Source organism: Agelaius tricolor, unplaced genomic scaffold, assembly GCF_023055355.1.
Source record: "Agelaius tricolor isolate 1412-34295 unplaced genomic scaffold, bAgeTri1.0.p SCAF_76, whole genome shotgun sequence".
In the NCBI taxonomy this organism is placed as follows: Eukaryota; Metazoa; Chordata; class Aves; order Passeriformes; family Icteridae; genus Agelaius; species Agelaius tricolor.
This window is the reverse complement of record NW_027269336.1, coordinates 1,201,906-1,218,547: the sequence shown is the minus strand read 5'-3', so window position 1 is coordinate 1,218,547 and position 16,642 is coordinate 1,201,906. Positions and strand designations below refer to the sequence as shown.

Here is a 16,642-nt window from a genome sequence, read left to right as displayed (position 1 = left end):
CAAGTAAGCAAAACACGGCTGCCCAGGCTCCTGATGGCAGATTGCAGGAGGTGCTTGGGACTCTCAAACCAGCTCGACTGGGCACAGGTGGCACCTTGGGTCTGGGAGGCATCCTGCAAAATGCGGAATTTCAGGAGCCAGCCGGCCACTAAGGGGCCCTGGCCCTGAATGCCAATGCCGGCCCTTTACACAGGTAAGCGTAACTCACCAGCCCAGGTTCCTGATGGGAGATTTCAGGAGACACGTGCCATTGTCAAAGCAGCAGGAGTTGGCACTGGTGCCAGCTTGGGTCTGGGAGGCATATTTGGCAATGCAGACTTTCAGCAGGCAGCCTGGCACTCCGGGCCGCAGGCCCCCGAACAATAACTCCGTCCCTTTTCCCTGGAAAACAAAACTTACCGGGTCGGGTTCCTGAAGTCAGTTTGCAGGAGGCACATGGCACTGCCTACGCAGCCTGACTTTGCAGTGGTGGCAGCTTGGGTCTGGGAGGCATTCTGTGCAATGCTGAATTTCAGCAGGCAGCCGGCTGCTCCGGGCCGCAGGCCCCCAAACAACAACGCCGGCATATTCTCAGAGAAGAAACTCACCGGGCCAGGTTCCTGATGGCAGATTGCAGGAGGCGCTTGGCACTCTACGCAGCCTGACTTAGTGGTTGTGGCAGCTTGAGTCTCGGAGGCATCCTGCGCAATGTGGAATTTCAGCAGCTAGAAGGCCACTCGAGGCCTTAGGCCCCAAAAAAACCCACTGGCCCTTTTCCCTGGCAAACAAAACTCAGCAGTCCAGGTTCCTGATATCAGATTGCAGGAGGTACTTGGCCCTCTAAAAGTAGCCCGAATCGGCACAGGTGGCAGCTTGGGTCTGGGAGGCATATTTCACAGTGCGGAATTTAAGCAGGCAGCAGGCCCCTTCCAGCCACAGGCCTTCCGAAAAAAATACCAGCCCTTTCCTAGGATAGGAAAACTCACCATCCCAGGTTCCTGGTGGCAGATTGCAGAGACGCTTGGCACTGTCAAACCGGCCTGACTTTGCGGTGGTGGTGGCTTGGGTCTAGGAGGCATCCTGCGCGATGCGGAATTTACGGAGCCGGCCGGCCGCACCGGACCACGGCCCCTGAACAACAAGGCTGGCCCTTTCTCAGATGAAGAAAACTCACCAGGCCAGGTTCCTGGTGACAGATTGCAGGAGGCGCTTGGGACTCTAAAACCAGCTTGAGTTGGCACAGATTCCAGCTCAGGTCTGGGAGGCATCCTGCGCAATGCACAATTTCAGGAGTCTGCTGGCTACTAAGGGCCCCTGGGCCATGAACACCAATGTCAGCCCTTTACACAGGTAAGGATAACTCACCAGGCCAGGTTCATGATGGCAGATGGCAGGAGGCACTTGGCCCTCTAAATGCAGCTCAAGTGGGCACTGGGACCAGCTTGGGTCTGGGAGGCATCCTGCGCAATGTGGAATTTCAGGACCCAGCCGGCTGCTCAGGGCCGCCCCCCTGAACACCAACGCTGCCCCTTTCCCAGGTAAACGAAACTCACCAGGCCAGGTTCCTGATGGCAGATTGCAGGAGGCACTTGGGGACTCTCAAACCAGCTCGACTTGGCACAGGTGGCAGCTTGGGTCTCGGAGGCATCCTGCGCAATATGAAATTTCAGGAGCCTGCTGGCCGCTCAGGGGCACAGGCTGCTGAACGCCGGTGTTTTGCGGAGATAATCAAAACTCCACAACTTTGGTGAAAGTTGTAAAGCCTGTATGTTTATTACAGCCCTGGACACATATGAGTATCGTTCCCCTAAAATGACATGCGTACCTCGGGGAACTTCAGGTCTCTTTTTATCCCCCTCTCAAATACATATGCATACAATTTCACAATAGGTTCGTATGTATTAATTTTTACGAATTTTGCGTGATATTTTCTGCTAGTTTTTCTTTATCAGAAAGAATTCCTAGGTCAGGTTGACCTGCTCTCACAGCAGTCTCTCTGTCTCTCTCTATCACCTTCTGTCTCCCCCACCCCTTATCTCTGTCCTTCTCTGAAGTAGTTTCTCTGAGCCTCAGCTTTGCAGTCAGGCTAAATGGCTATGTTTTCTAACCACAGACTCAACTCAAAAATGTACATTTGACCTAAATCAAAATGGATTTCTACCCTGGAAAATTTCCACTCTGCCTCATTCCCCCCTTTCCTAAAAGGAAGAAGTAAATTCTTTTCTTCATGCAAATTCCTATGACAATAAGTGTACTTTAGTGCTTTACCGTGTACGTTTGATAAGGGGGTTAACGCAGCTACTTGCTGTAGCATTCTCTAATTCCAAATTAGCTATATAATGGATAATCTTATACTTCTTCTAACTAATATTAACAAAACTACAATGGGATGACACAACTTATTAAAGATTGCATTAGCAGTTGGTGACCACCCAAAGATCACATGCCACCAGTGATGATCTGCATTTTGTTTTATTCTTTGCAGAATTCCGGTTATTTCCTTTTGTATCGTGTTGGACAGTTCTCTCTGCTTTCTTGGGTTTTTCTTCAAGATCCCCGGTAGGTCTTGCTGCTTAATTAATTGTTTTACCAATGTAAGGTCCATTCCAATAGGAGTAAGTGATAGTCTGTGATACACTGTGTAATTGGTTTTAATCAACTGGTGGGATGTCACTTGGGCCAAGTACGAAAACCACACTCGGTAATCTTAATGCATTACAAAGACAAAAATTAAAATGATTTCTGCTAGACAAAATAACATCGTTGTTATCAATTTTTACAGCGGCACAAGCAGTTCTCGGGCACGTGCAACCTTTATCAGTATATACGAGCACAGTTTTCTGGTCAGTGACTGGATGAATTTCAAAGTGGCAAACACTCTGTTCAGTGTCTAGACACACATCTTGGGCATTCATAGTATTGCTTTAACAAATGAATCCCAGCTGTTCTCTAGTAATGCAGGATTTTAAGTTTACTTGTTCTAAAGGGTAGAGCGCTGTTTATTTCGTGATTTAATCTTAGCGCAATGACGGGATGGATAACGTAAACAATGGCATTACATATGGTAATCACAAAGGCAGTGGCCACATTAGAAGCAGGATAATAGGTGAAATTTACCGTAGTCCACGGGGATTGAAACTTCTTTTCAAAATCAATTGCATTATCTCAGACAACTTTCCAAATTTCAGCTGGAAAATTACCTTCACCCCTTTCCCATATGATCAGAGCTGCTGTTGCTTGCATCTATAACAGTGCTTGTATACAACTGAAAGCTAAAGACACATTATCCTGAACTGTACTAAGCGCTTCTTCTATTAACTTGTGGTCTTGGTACCTGGCCTTTTCTCACTTGGGTAGGACTTTTGAAATCTGCCACTGGCTAGTTCCTAATGCCAATAGAGATGACTGTAAAGGCTGCTTCAATTTTGCTAGGCTACCTGCTGCAGTGGCCAGCTTATTCATCAGTATTTCTGAATCAATTCCATTTAAAAATCTCAATCCTGTCCTTAATATCTCAGTTAGATCCTTTCTTATTCTGCTCTTTGGGTAGACTTATCTTTGTAACCATGTTGTCTAGCTCTTAAAGGATGTTCTTAGGAAAGAGCAGCAGGCTGGTTGGATTTTTGAGATGTTAATTTGCATTAGCAACTCAACACGTTTGAGAGGCCATTCTGGATTGAAGAACGGTTGTTGTTCGCCCTCATTGCTCACTACGTAAGGGCCTATTTCAAACGCTTCAGGTTCACGTTTGGGTTGCGTCTGAACTATTTGATTAGTAGTGTGGGTTGTATAAGGTCCTGCTGTTGCATAAAGTGCAGTGTCTATTTTAAACTGAAATGAGAGCCTGATAGCATCCTGAGCCTAAAGGCAGGTCACTTCTACAGGCTGTATCAAGGTGAAATTACACCAACGGTCTGATTCGCTTAGGCTATCGCTGTTGCCTTCTTGTGAAGGCCACGGCGACCTGGTTTCAGGGGTCCAGCACTTCGATCTCCTTTGTGGGATCCCTTGTGGCCAATAACGGACGCTGACACCAATGTGGTGGACGGTTAAAGGCGTTTATTGAGGGGTCTTAAGGGTATTTATGGACTAAAGGGTCTCTCTACGTCAGACAGGGGTTTGGCTATACTTTCTAGGGTTAGTATGGAGTGGAAAGTTACTGGCATGCATAGGTTAGGGGGGCTACACGTCTGGCTACATTCCAAGGGTGATCCTTATCTATGGGGAGGGGGGTAGAAGGATTCCTGTAACTTTCCGTTACAGCCCGAAATCTTCCGAGCGCCTGTCCCTGGCCTACCACATATCGCAAACTTCCTGGTGCTTCTATACCGGAGACGTTGAGACACTAATTGCATCTGGTCTCTCATAAGCCATCCGATTGACCACCCAGCACCCTACTTTGATTTCTTCTCTCCTGATCTCTTGAAGTGTCCACAGTTCTCATTCCTGCCGCTCCTGCTCCTCATATACCTGATCTTCATGAATTACTACAGTGGATAGGTTTAGATCTTTTATCTCAGCGAGTTCTCCCATGGATCTAGTATACTGATTAAAAGCCTGGGACCAAGGCCATTCAGCATCGCTTTGGATAGAGGTACTCTCTAATTCTAAGACTCCGGTTATAATTATATACAAAACAATTCTGTAAATGAAATTACAAACTACCCCCGGCCGCAATATACTCATTTTGTCCGAGTAAGCTTAATCTCAGTTCGTTGTCTCCTGATGTCACTCTCTGAGGGGTTCCTGGGGCCTTCTTCACTCGAGAGTGATGGATCTAGGCATTCTGCTCTTTGATCTTGATTGTGGTGAAGGTGGTGAGAAGCACTTGGAAGGGTCCCTCCCACTGTGGTTCCAAAGTCTTTTCTGCAAGAGGCTTAACATATACATAATCTCCAGACTGTGTGTTATGTACTGGTCTATCTAGCTCTCTGCTCTGAGTTCCAGCCACGTGTTTCTCAATTTCTCTAAGCTGTTTGCTTAAAGCCACCGTGTAGGTGGCCAGTGTTATCTCCCCAGTGTGGGTGGACATTCCCTTTTGTATTCCATATGGTCTTCCATAAAGCATTTCAAAAGGACTCAGCTTTCCTTTAGCCCGAGGTTTAGTTCGAATTTGCAATAGTGTCGGTGGAAGATCTTGGGGCCAGGGTAGATTAACTTCCTGCCCCAGTCTTACAATCTGCTGCTTAATCAAATGATTCATTTTCTCTACCTGGCTGTTTTACCGGGGGCGGTATGGAGTGTGAAGTTCCCAATCTATGCCCAGGTGGCTACTAATCTGTTGCACTACTTTGGAAAAGAAATGTGATCCTCTATCCGAAGATATTGTGGCTGGAACTCTGAAGCGTGGTATTATTTCTTGTAATAATACCCTGGTCACCTCTTGAGCTTTGACAGTTCTGGTGGGGAATGCCTCTGGCCACCCTGAAAATGTATCTGTTAATACCAATAAATACTGATACCCCCCCTTTCCTTGGGAGTTCTGAAAAGTCAATTTGCCGCTGCTGTCCAGCCCGTGGTCTCTCCCGGTCTGACCGAGTTTCGGCCTGGGGGTATTTTTGGGGTTAGTCTGGAGGCGAGGATCACGCTGTCAGTTTACCTGAGTAACAGTGGCAGATAAATTCCTGGCAACAATTCTTTCAATCAGATACGTGTCCTAGAAAGCCTGTGGATACTACTTAAAAGTCAACACTTCATTTCAATGCACTCTGTATCACTGGCAGCCTTGGTCATTCTGGGAAAGGAGCCACACTTTATAAAAGCTTTTAACTAGTTAGGCCCTAGTGTGTTTTCTAGTGCTCCTCCTTCGCTAGTGACCACAAAAATGGGAAGGGATTACCAGCTCTCTTTCAATGGTAGCCCACCCCTTGTGGTTGCATGTCTCTTTTGATTAGTATTATTATATTCTGGCTTACCTTCGAGGAAAATCTGACCATAATTACCTCACCTTTTGCTTTCTTTGCCTCTCCATCCACCAGCTCATTTCCTTCCTCCAATTCTGAGCTCACTCTCTGGTGTGCCTTAATATGCCTTTTCAGGCAGCTGAACCTGCTTCCAGCAGCCGGATTGTCTCTTCTTTCCTTGTGAGGTTAGCAGTCCCCTCTCCTTCCAGATGGCTCCATGTGCATGCACAGCTCTGAATGCATACCTCGAGTCTGTATAGATGTTTATTTTCTTTTCCTTTTCTATTTCTAAGGCATGGGTCAGGGCATTTATCTCGCCCTTCTGTGCAGTGGCACTTGTCGGTAAGGGTCCAGAATCTATTACTTTACTACCTCTCTGCAGGTAGTCACCGTGTACTTAGCATGTAGCTTTCCACCGGCAACGTAGCTGCTCCCGTGAGTGAACTAGGTCTCTGCATCGTCCAGAGGAGCGTCTTTCAAGTCTGAGTTGCTGGAGTAAGTAGCTTCAGTGGTCTCTAGGCAATCGTGCTGTACTGCTTCTCCTTGATTCCACTGAGAGAAGAAGCTGGCTGGGTTGACAATATCAGTCACTACTATCTCTACATCACCTTGCTCTACCATGATGGCCTGGTATTTCAGGAACTTCTGTGGTGAGAACCAGTGGCTGCCCTTTACTGCCAGTACTGCGGACACCGTGTGGGACACTAGTGCGGTCATTTTTGTCCCAGGGTAAACTTGCGTGCCTCTTAAATACTCAGCACGACTGCTGCTACGGCCTGAGGCAACCTGGCCATCCCTTTGCTGTTGCATCTAGTTGCTTAGAGAAGTAAGCAACTGCCCTCTGGTATGGACCCAAGTCCTGAGCCAGTATTCCCAGGGCAATTCCTTATCTTTCATGGGAAAATAGAAAGAATGGTGTACTTACATCTGGAAGTCTCAAAGCTGGAGCTGACATGAGAGCACTCTTTAGCTGGTGAAAGGCCCGTGTGGCTTCTTTTGTCCACTGGAGATCTCTGTTTCCAGTGGCAATAAGAGCATAGAGGGGTCTGACGAGCAGTCTATAATTATAAACTCACAGCTGGCACTACCTTGCCGTGCCTAAGAAGGTTTGGAGTTCCTTCGTTGTCTGGGCTTTTGGGGTTTGGCTTATGGCTTCCCTGCCCTAAAGTCCGCTGCTCGGCACTCGCTCCGTACCCCAGGTAGATTACTGTCTGTTTAGCTACCTGTGCCTTTTTCTTTGATACTCTGTATCCTTGGAGTCCTAGGAAATTTGAAAGGCTTACCGTCTAGGCCACACGTGCTTCCTTCCTCCGAGTGGCTACTATAAGATAATCCGTGTACTGCAACAGCCTCCCTTCTTCTTTTGGAGCTTACCAGGACTCTGGATCTTTGCGAGTTGTTCTCCAGTCAGAGTGGGGGAATTTTTGAAGCCTTCAGGCCCATGGACCATGTGAGCTGTGTTTTGCACTGCTTCTAGGGCTTTCTCACTCGAACGCAAAAATTTTCTGGCTGGCTTCATGGATGGGGAGGCAAAAGAAGGCATCTCTCAGGTCTAAAACAGTAAACCAGGTTAACTCAGGTGTTAAACAAGTTAGTAAAGTATATGGATTTGCTACCACAGGGTATAAATTCTTTGTTATCTTATTGACAGCCCTCAATCCAGTACTATCAATTATTGGGCTGATTTCTTTCCTATCTTCTTTTGAGGGGGTACTGCTTAATTCTTACTGGTTGTGTTCCTTCCTTAAGCCTGATTACCATGGGGGGGCATTTTTCACTCTCCCTGGTACAGCAGAGGCCCATACCCCCAAAAATAGTTATTTACTTATTCTAATATCTCTTTCCTAATGCCTTTCTTAATTTCAATGGCTGTTAATGTTAAGCCTAACATCTTTATATCATTTGCCTCCAGAGTAACCTACTCATTTGAGATTGTTTAGCGAATTGAGCATATACAAAAGCTTCTAAGTACACATGTTACTTTAAAGGTTTGCAAAAGTATGCCTTCTCAGACTGGACAGTTGTTCCCCACACTACAACATAAACATTCTCCACAGGTACTAAAGCTTTATTTAAAACTGAATATATGGCCCCTGTATCAACTAAAATTCCACCCTTTTCTTTCTTCTGATCTCACTGCCTCTTGCAGAGGGGTCTGTTACCTCCTAGTTCTGGATGAAATCGGACTGCCAGGAGGGGGATGGGTGCGAATGGGTATACCTTTGGAGCCTGAGTCCTCTTCCCTTTTGGGGAGGTCATTCTTATCCTTCCTCCCTTACCTCAGGAGGAGCCTTCAACAAATCATATGTACTCATTTTGCGAACTGTAATCGCTTTGCATTTCAGCATGATAATCTTTGTCTGACTTCATACATTGCTATCTTATGCTGCATACTGAACAACATGTTTGATTTGCCTTCTCTTTGCTTTGTTTTTTTCTTTTTTTTTTTTTTTGTTCAAGAGCTACACCAGTAGGTCAGAGGGAGCTCTGACCCCACAGTTAGTCCACCATTCTGGGTGATTTCTTAAAGCAAAAAAACCACATCAGCATACGGGACCTTATCCCGTTTACCTTTCCATTTTAAAACAGCTTTAACTGCAATGAGGTATTATAAATATTTTTATTTTCTGAGCTGCCCCTACTGACAGCCTTGTCCCAGTCAGCCCCTCCCAAAAGGGGCTGGTTCAGGAACCTCTTTGCTCTGGTTAGTTCTCATTATCTCCTTCTCCTTATGCTATCTTGTTTCCCCCCAAGCCTCACAGTGTCTTTTCTCAGTTTTTCCTCACACACAGATCTCCAGGTGGCAGGTATCAGATGTGATTGTTCACACATAAGCTTTAAGATCTCAGGTTCTGAATTGGCTTCATCAGGAACCTTTAATGTACGCTTAAGACACAGTACAGCAATACTAGTGCCTCTCACAAACTCTTGCACATAAGGTGCCAGCCTCTCAATGCACCAAAAACTCCCGGGAATTGCCTGCAGTCTATTCCGTTTATCACTTTGGCGTTTATTACTTAACCTCTATGGTGGGTTGTTCTCAGTCTAAACTTACTGTATTACCCACTGAAGTCCCATAAATTCATTCATCTCTTCTATCTAAACTCTATTTTACAAAATCTCAGTCTATTTTAGTTCTCTTCTTGCACAATCTAATTAAAGCATTGCTTCTACTGACACTCACTTTACTGCCTTACAAAAGGCTGTGCTTGTTACAGCAAAAACTCTGATATGCTCACACACACAGACACACGCACACCACTGATCACAAATTCACTAGAGCCAGGCCGTGCCAAATTCCCCATGTGCCTCCGCAACTGCCCAGGCCGTGCCAGGAGGGCTCCTGAGCGGGAACGTTCCAGGCCAGGCCACGGGCACAAGAAGCGCCCTCAAATGCAGCAGCACAGCCCGATTGCAGCCCTGCAAACACTGCCAGAGCTGCAGCTTCCCGCAACTGTACCCCGAAACTGACACCGCGGGCGGGGCTCACCTTGCTTCAACAAGGGCAAAGAAATGTGTTCTCCCCTTCAAGTTCATCCCCTAGGAGAGCAAAAAAGAAGGGGCTTTCCTCCAATGAAATCCTTCAAGCCATGTGGAAAGGGGGATTTTGACCTCAATTCAAACCCTTGAAAAGGAGGGACACCAGCGCTGTCCCCTCCATTTAAACCTTAGGATGATGAAAATGGGCTGGCTGCCTTCAAATCAAACCTGCCACTGGCAACTATTTACAGACTCGAACAGGACGGGCCACTCAAAAATCAGTGTCTTGAGCTGGTTTATTTCAACATCAGTCTCAACACTTAACAATGGAAACACTCGATGTGAACAGCTCACTGATTTAAACAGAATGCCAAAGAAACATAATGTTACAACACAGCATAAAGCAAAATCTTCCCAAGTTTCAGCCAATCACACATAGAGCAAAAGCATATTCACATTACTTCTACCCAATTACATGGAGAATACATAGCTTTGGTTAAAACAATAGCGGCATATTTTCTAACACAGTGGCTAACTAACTAACATATTCACGTAAGCCTTCTAAAATATACATTAAGTAAATTTGTTGCAACCAAAAAGGACAAACCACATAGGCTTATTGTTCTATTTCTCATGTCTAAGCTGCAGCCTAAAACTCATTCTGCTATCTTGGCAGTTCTCTGTCTTTGCTAGCTTTTTGGGGCCTGCTTTTTTACCATTTTCTCAAAACCCTTTAACTTTATGGATTCCAGCAAAACCCATAATATGACAACAATACTGTGCCCATTCCCGTTCAAATGGAACACAGGGATTCCCTGTCACCCCTGGGATACCCCTAACAGCCTGGAAAAGACAGGTTTTCTTTCAATCAACACCCGTAAAACGGCAAGTGAAGGCGGATCCCCCCAGTTCAAACTCAGACAATATTAGGAGAGTAGCTGCTTCTCTCTCCTTAATTTCTTTTGTCCTCAAAAGCTGCATTTTTGTTCCTGGAGAACTGGGGAGGGACTAGCAAGATGAGATTGAAAAGGGAAAGGACAAAAGTCCCCGCTCCAAATCCACACGCGCTCACCCGTTCGGCTGCTGCTTCCCGGCACAAAGATTCGTCCCTCGGCACCTCCTTGAAGCGATGCTCCGCGGATCCAAGCGCGTATCCAGGTGTTCGCCCAGACGCTGCGAGAAGCTCTTGCAGTCCTTCCATGAGACAGCCCCAGGAGCCCCCCATGAACCCCTCTACTCAGCAGCTCCATGCAAAAGGGAGCTGAGGCAAAGCCTCCCCCTAAAACAGCCTCCCCCCCCCCCCCCCCCCCAGCAGGAGCCTGCCCCTCATCATCCTCACAGCTCACACCTGGGGCTGCTCCGAGCCCCCCATCATCCTCACAGCTCACACCTGGCGCTGATGCCACTCTCCAACAGCGCCTCTCCCCGTCCAGCACACAGCCCGCTTCTCACAGACACAGAGCCAACAGAAATCTGCTCCGGGTGCTGGCTGTTCTTAGTCCATCTGCTTCCACAATTCAGACACATACCTGTGCTGATGGCACTGAGGGAAAGCTTTCCAGTGCACAAAACTGTCATTCTGGTAGCACGCTTTGAGACGCCTTCAGAAAAAGCAGAATCAGAGCCACCTCCTAAGAGCCCTGCTGAGGAACCCCGCCCTCCTTGGGACACCCAATGCAGCAGAGCTCGAAAAACGAGGGCAAAAGTCAAGCTTGGAGTGGAAAAAGACAATATAAATACAGCAGCCGTTCAAAAAAGCCTTCGCACAGCAATAGTGGGAACCGGTCACATTTCTTCTTTCCTTGCTCTCTGGAATGACATTAATACGAAGTAAAAAACCCACACGAAACACAAGGCAGAGCTGAGATTTTACACGTCTTCCTTTTGGCTCTCTGGATGACAAGCGCCTCTTCTGGGACTGCGACACGATTTGGGCGCTGGCAGAGAACGGAGGCAAAAGGTGCCAGAGAGCCCTTTCTATTGCCTTCAGCCCCTGCAGCTGTTCTGAGGGTTCCAGGGCACAGCTCGGTCCGTTCCTAGATCAAAACCTCACGGCAATATCTTCAGAACTACTACCCATCTCCAGTCGGATCCTCCTACATTCCTGTAAACAAATGAGTGCATAGAGAGGGTTTCTCCCCAGCTGAGTTTAGAGACCAATTTCTATTCTTTAGCAATACCTAGAAAACCGAATACCTTGCCAGGTTTTAGCATCCTACACCCACTCACCCCTCCCTGTGCATTTGGTGGCAGCTTTGGGTCCCTCTGGGGGACGGCACCCAGCGTGACCCCCCCCCCCCCCCTCGCCCGCCACCCACCTGCTCCTGCACCGCAGTGGGGCTCCCTCTCCTGGGCACCTTGGGGTGCCCCCAATGGCATCAAAGCCCCGAGTCTTCACCCCCCCTTTTCCTGACCCCCAAAGAAGACACAGGAGGAGTCCGACTGCCCTGGACAGCAGCGCAGCGCTTCCCCCAAGCCCTTCCCACACGTGCATGGCCCCAGCAAGGGGCAATGCTGCAACAAGAAAGGGGGGGCAGCCCCCAGAAGGCTTGAGGTTCCTGCCCAGCCTCGCTGTCACGGGCCAGGGGCAGCGAGAGAGGGAGCGGCACAGACGGCGGAGACGGCACGGCACAGAGCGGGGGCCGCTCTCAGCGCAATGCCGGGAAAGCCGCAGCTCCGGCGCTGTCGGCCGGGGTGCTTGACCGGCACGGGGGGATCCGCCGAGAGCCTCCGGCCCCGCGCGGGGACTCCTGCAAGGGCCGAGGGGCGCCGGGCTCCGGCCCTCGGGGCTTTATTCTCCGGCAGCCTGAGCCCCGCGGCTGCGGGGCAAAGAAGGAAAGGGGGCACGGGAAGAGAGGAGCGAGAGCAGGGCATGAGAAAGGGCGGGGAGGGAGCTCGGGCTGTGGAGGAAAGTGGGACGGGAAGGGAAAGCCCGGGGCGAGGGTACAGGGAGGCTGGGCAGAGGAAGGAGAGAGGGGGAACAGAAGGCAGTAGCGGGCTAGGGACAGGACAGGAAGGAGCCGGGTTTGTGGGGGGAGAGGGAATGGGGGAAAGGGAGCGAGAGAAGGCGAATACGGGGAGAAGGAAGGAGGGCTAGAGAGAGGGACAGGCGGGGAAGCCTCCCAGAGCCCCGGCTGCACCCCGAGCCCGGCCCGGCGCCTCGCCCTGCCCGGGATGCTGCGCTCGGCGGAGCTCGGCTCGCTCCGGAGACACTCGGCTCGAGTCGGCTCTTCGGCTACTGTCGCCTATTGTCGCCTAAACTCGGCTCTTGTCGCCTGCATTCGCCTCTTCGGCCGAGCTCGGCTCGCTTCGGCCCAACTCCCAGCCGCACTGTGCCTTCGGCGCGCCTCGGCTCGGCTCCCTGACGGCGGGCAAGCGCCGCCGCCTCCCGTTCAGCTCGCCCGGCTCGGGGCTCTCCCGCTGCCGCGTCCCGCGGGCGGCCCGGCCATCGCGCGGACACGACCGGGAGCGCGGGCTCGGGCAGGAGCTCATTAGGCTGTGACCGCACTCGCGTTAATTAGCGCGCACGAGAGCAGCAGGCTCGCTTCGCCTGAGCTCGGCTCGCTTCGCTTCAGGCAGCCTCGGAAGCCTCGCCTCGGTTCGCTCGAGGCCGTCAGGTTCGGCCGCTCTCGCCTTGCTTCGGCCGAGCTCGTGCGATTCCCCCGAAGGCGGCGGCGTTCGGTTGTGTATTGATTGTATATTTCTATAGTTAGATTTATATTTCTAGAATACTTCTATTAATCCAAATAAAAACCCCATCTCTAACCAAATAAATACAAGAAAACACCTTCTTTTAAACGATATCGAAATATTTTTATACTTTGTATAGTTATATTCACATTTATATTTATAGTTTCTTTTGATGCAATCTATTAATAATTATATATAATATCTATAAAATTCTTGACATGTATTTAAATTATTATTTATATTATGTATCGTATCTACTGCTGCAACTAAATTTTTCTCATATTTGTAAACTTTATCTGTATGTATTTATGATATATTTCTAGACTTAGATTTCTACCTTCATATTCTTTGTATTTATCATTTTTATCATCAAAACCCTGCCTATTGACAAGTAAAAAAACCCGCTTTCTTTAACAATTAAAAAAATATTTTTATATTTGTAATTTTCATATTTCTATTTATAATTTGTTCTCTAGTACGTGATAACATACCTGCTCCTGTACCGCAGTGGGGCTCCCTCTCCTGGGCACCTCGGGGTGCCCCCAACGGCATCAGAGCCCCGAGTCTTCACCCCCCCCTTTTCCTCTAGTTAGAAACTACACTGGAACTTTTTTCTGGAAACAAAGACATGACCTAAATGCTCTCCCCATGTCCTAGACAGATAGATGTTCAGTTCTTAGTTGACTGGGCAGCAGTTTCTTAAATAGAATGATAAACAATATGGAAACGTTTTAGCTACAAGCAAATAGGCAAATCTGAACAAGGTCCTGGTGGCCAGCCACTGCAGTTCTTTTGAAGCAATTTTTTAAACAATCAAATACTGATACCACAAAAAATAAAGCAAAAAGCTGACTACTGGCTAAGAAAGAAGGAAAAATTAACTTTTGATGACAACAACAACATTCCAAGGACACAGGCTTTTTTCCAATGTCATACCTTATTACTACCTCTCTTGGGAATTCTCATCGTGGATCCCAAAAGGAATAAATACCTCAGAGTGTCCTAAAGCACAAAGTAGCATGCACCAGCTCCTCACACTCCCAGGAGGTCAGCACCGAGTCTGCAACAAATTCTGCTCAGTGAGGGTCTGCAAACAAAGTTTCAAGTGATGAATTGAACTCATTTTCAAGGGACGCTTTCTAAGCACAGAAGCACAACAAAGAACAAGCAGAAACAATCCTTAAAAAAATCTGCAAGTTTTATTTAGCACGTATGCGACGGATTTCCACCCTATGGCTTCTCACTTGGATTTGTCTGTAGGTTCAGGAAGATGATAATGCACACTCTGCCTTCCCTGAACCCCCCACACCAGCTGAGCGCTGCTCAGCGTGTTCAGACCATCGGGAACTGGGTTATGCACACCCGGATGGACCGGAACTCCTCTGCTGCAGATTCAGGAGACCAGAGCAGAGAGGTGCTGGCCAAGGCGTCATCCCAATTCTATTTATGTGTGACGAGAAGTAGTTTGTTCCCAACAGCTGCAACAATCCTCAGCTCGCTCCCGTGGTGAGTATTAATGGCACACAGAGGGCAGCCTGAGGAAATAATGGTCTGGGCTCTAAGTGGTGGGACAGGCTCTGATTTTTTTCTTTCGTATTTGTATGATGATCGGTACAACAGGGCTCTGATGGATGACTCGGCAACACGCAATTAAAAACTCCTCCATAGGATTACATGGACTTGTAGGAAAAGACAAAAGCCTATCACCCTTCTGAAATCTCCTTTTAATCCGAAGCACGTGGATTGTCACTGTACTGCAACTTCCAGGTTTTCAAAGCAGCTTACTTCTGAAGACCAGGAAACATTTATTTCTACAGAAACAATGGGCAGCACCCAGGCTAATCTAAGCACTACTGTTTGATAGGGGATCTGCAAGTGTGCCAGTCCAGCTTAAAGCGGGCTTTATGCCAGTCTAACGTCCCCACTAAATTCTTCCTGTATCTCCCGACCCCAAAATCTTATTTTTCCCTAAAGCTTCTCATCATTGGCAATTTCCAAGTAACATGGTTTTTTTACAACATTCAAAAATGTCATGCTGGACTGAACTAGAGAGTAATTTTCCAATATAAGCTTAGCAAAGTCTGAATTGACTTGTCCAGACAGAAAACCTACAACCTACACCTGCCTAAAAAGACCTAACGAGCCCCTGGCAGCCACCGGCATCAAGGCACAGTGGATGTTTCTAATACAGAGTAAGGATAACAATATCACCTTTTGTTCTCTCCAGTTTGTTTCCTCTGCAGTCATATTTGCTTCTTATGATTTTTACAGTCTCTGTATCTTCTCGGACAGCGCTGAGTCTGACGACCAGGATACGAGAGTCTTTCCCTGCCCTATGGAGAGAACCAAGAAAAAAAAGTTAAAAAAAGAACAGGGCAGTTTGAAGTTAATACTGCCAATGAGAAGCAGCACCTAACAAACAGAGCAACAGTGAACAAAGCGTGACACCTCCCTGGGGACAGAAGACTTACAAACTCTCCGGGATTTACAATTCTAGTAACCAAGCCCTTCAGCACAGCAGCCAAGTGTCCCATTAGGTGGTGCTGCACCAAAGAATGATCCGAGAGGTTCCAAAGAGTGAAATGCACCTTATTTTCCAAAGACGTAAAATCTTGCAAAATAACCAAACTACAATAGATATAAACTACAGGGCAAGAGTACAAGTGTTAACTTGAGGAACTGGAACCATCCAGGTGAGCAACTGCTAACTGGATCCTCAACAGAGTTTGAGGAACCCTTCAGGATACAGAAGGGTTTTCCCCAGAAATTGCACAGGCTGAGTTTTGATAGAAGTACACTTGCCAGACGCTCAGAAACGTCACCCACCCTCCGGGTGTCTTGAGAGAGCTGCGAATGGCTCTCACGTGGTTTGAGCTGGTTCTGTAAGGGCTCAGGGTGAATTTCACCAGATGCAACCAAATTGGGCAACACCCAGTGGGACAGAAGGAACCCAAAGCTTGTTTTACCCAAAGCTTGGGTAAGCAGAGCTCCAGCAAATACTGCGGAAACAGACATAACAGGGTAACAAATAATAAACCTACTTTTTTTTTTTTTTTAATCTTACCTTTTTTTTTTTTCTTAAGGTGATCAAAACAATTAAGGAGAAGGTGGAAAACTCACCATTACTGAACATTTCATCATCTGTAAGCTGACCATCCTTAGCATAGAGGACTCCAAATTTAAAATTCACCAATCCCCTGGGAAATAAAACCAGATATTGCATGATAAACAGTCAAACAGAAGACGTAAGAATTTGTTTCCTCTAAGGACTTTCACGTATGTACGTATCTTTGTATACATCCTACGCATTAGAACATACATTTTATACCATCTTCCAATACATAACAATTTACCTTTAAACTTTGATAGTATAGCATCAAATCATTAACTTAAATTGTTGCTCTATTATTGTTAAGTTGGTGCTTAAAGTTATTTTTGCTGTCATGTTCAAAAAAACATCACTTATTTTTACTGTAACGAGCAATTGATTTCCAAGTCATCATAAGCACATCAAAATACAAAGCTGTATTCACTGGATGGGTCTGTGAGCTACAAGTAGTTAGGCTTATCCTTACCTCTTACCCTTCAAG

General features: G+C 47.3%; 1 long non-coding RNA gene across 1 annotated transcript; it reads right to left on the bottom strand.

Annotated features, from left to right (window-relative positions):
* Window positions 1-14,232: 14,232 nt before the first annotated feature.
* LOC139585383 (uncharacterized) lies at window positions 14,233-15,808 on the bottom strand. Its single transcript, XR_011677063.1, has 2 exons — window positions 15,264-15,808; window positions 14,233-14,587 (listed from the first exon to the last, which is right to left on the bottom strand). It is a non-coding gene; the product is annotated as an uncharacterized lncRNA (long non-coding RNA).
* Between the last annotated feature and the right edge of the window lie 834 nt (window positions 15,809-16,642).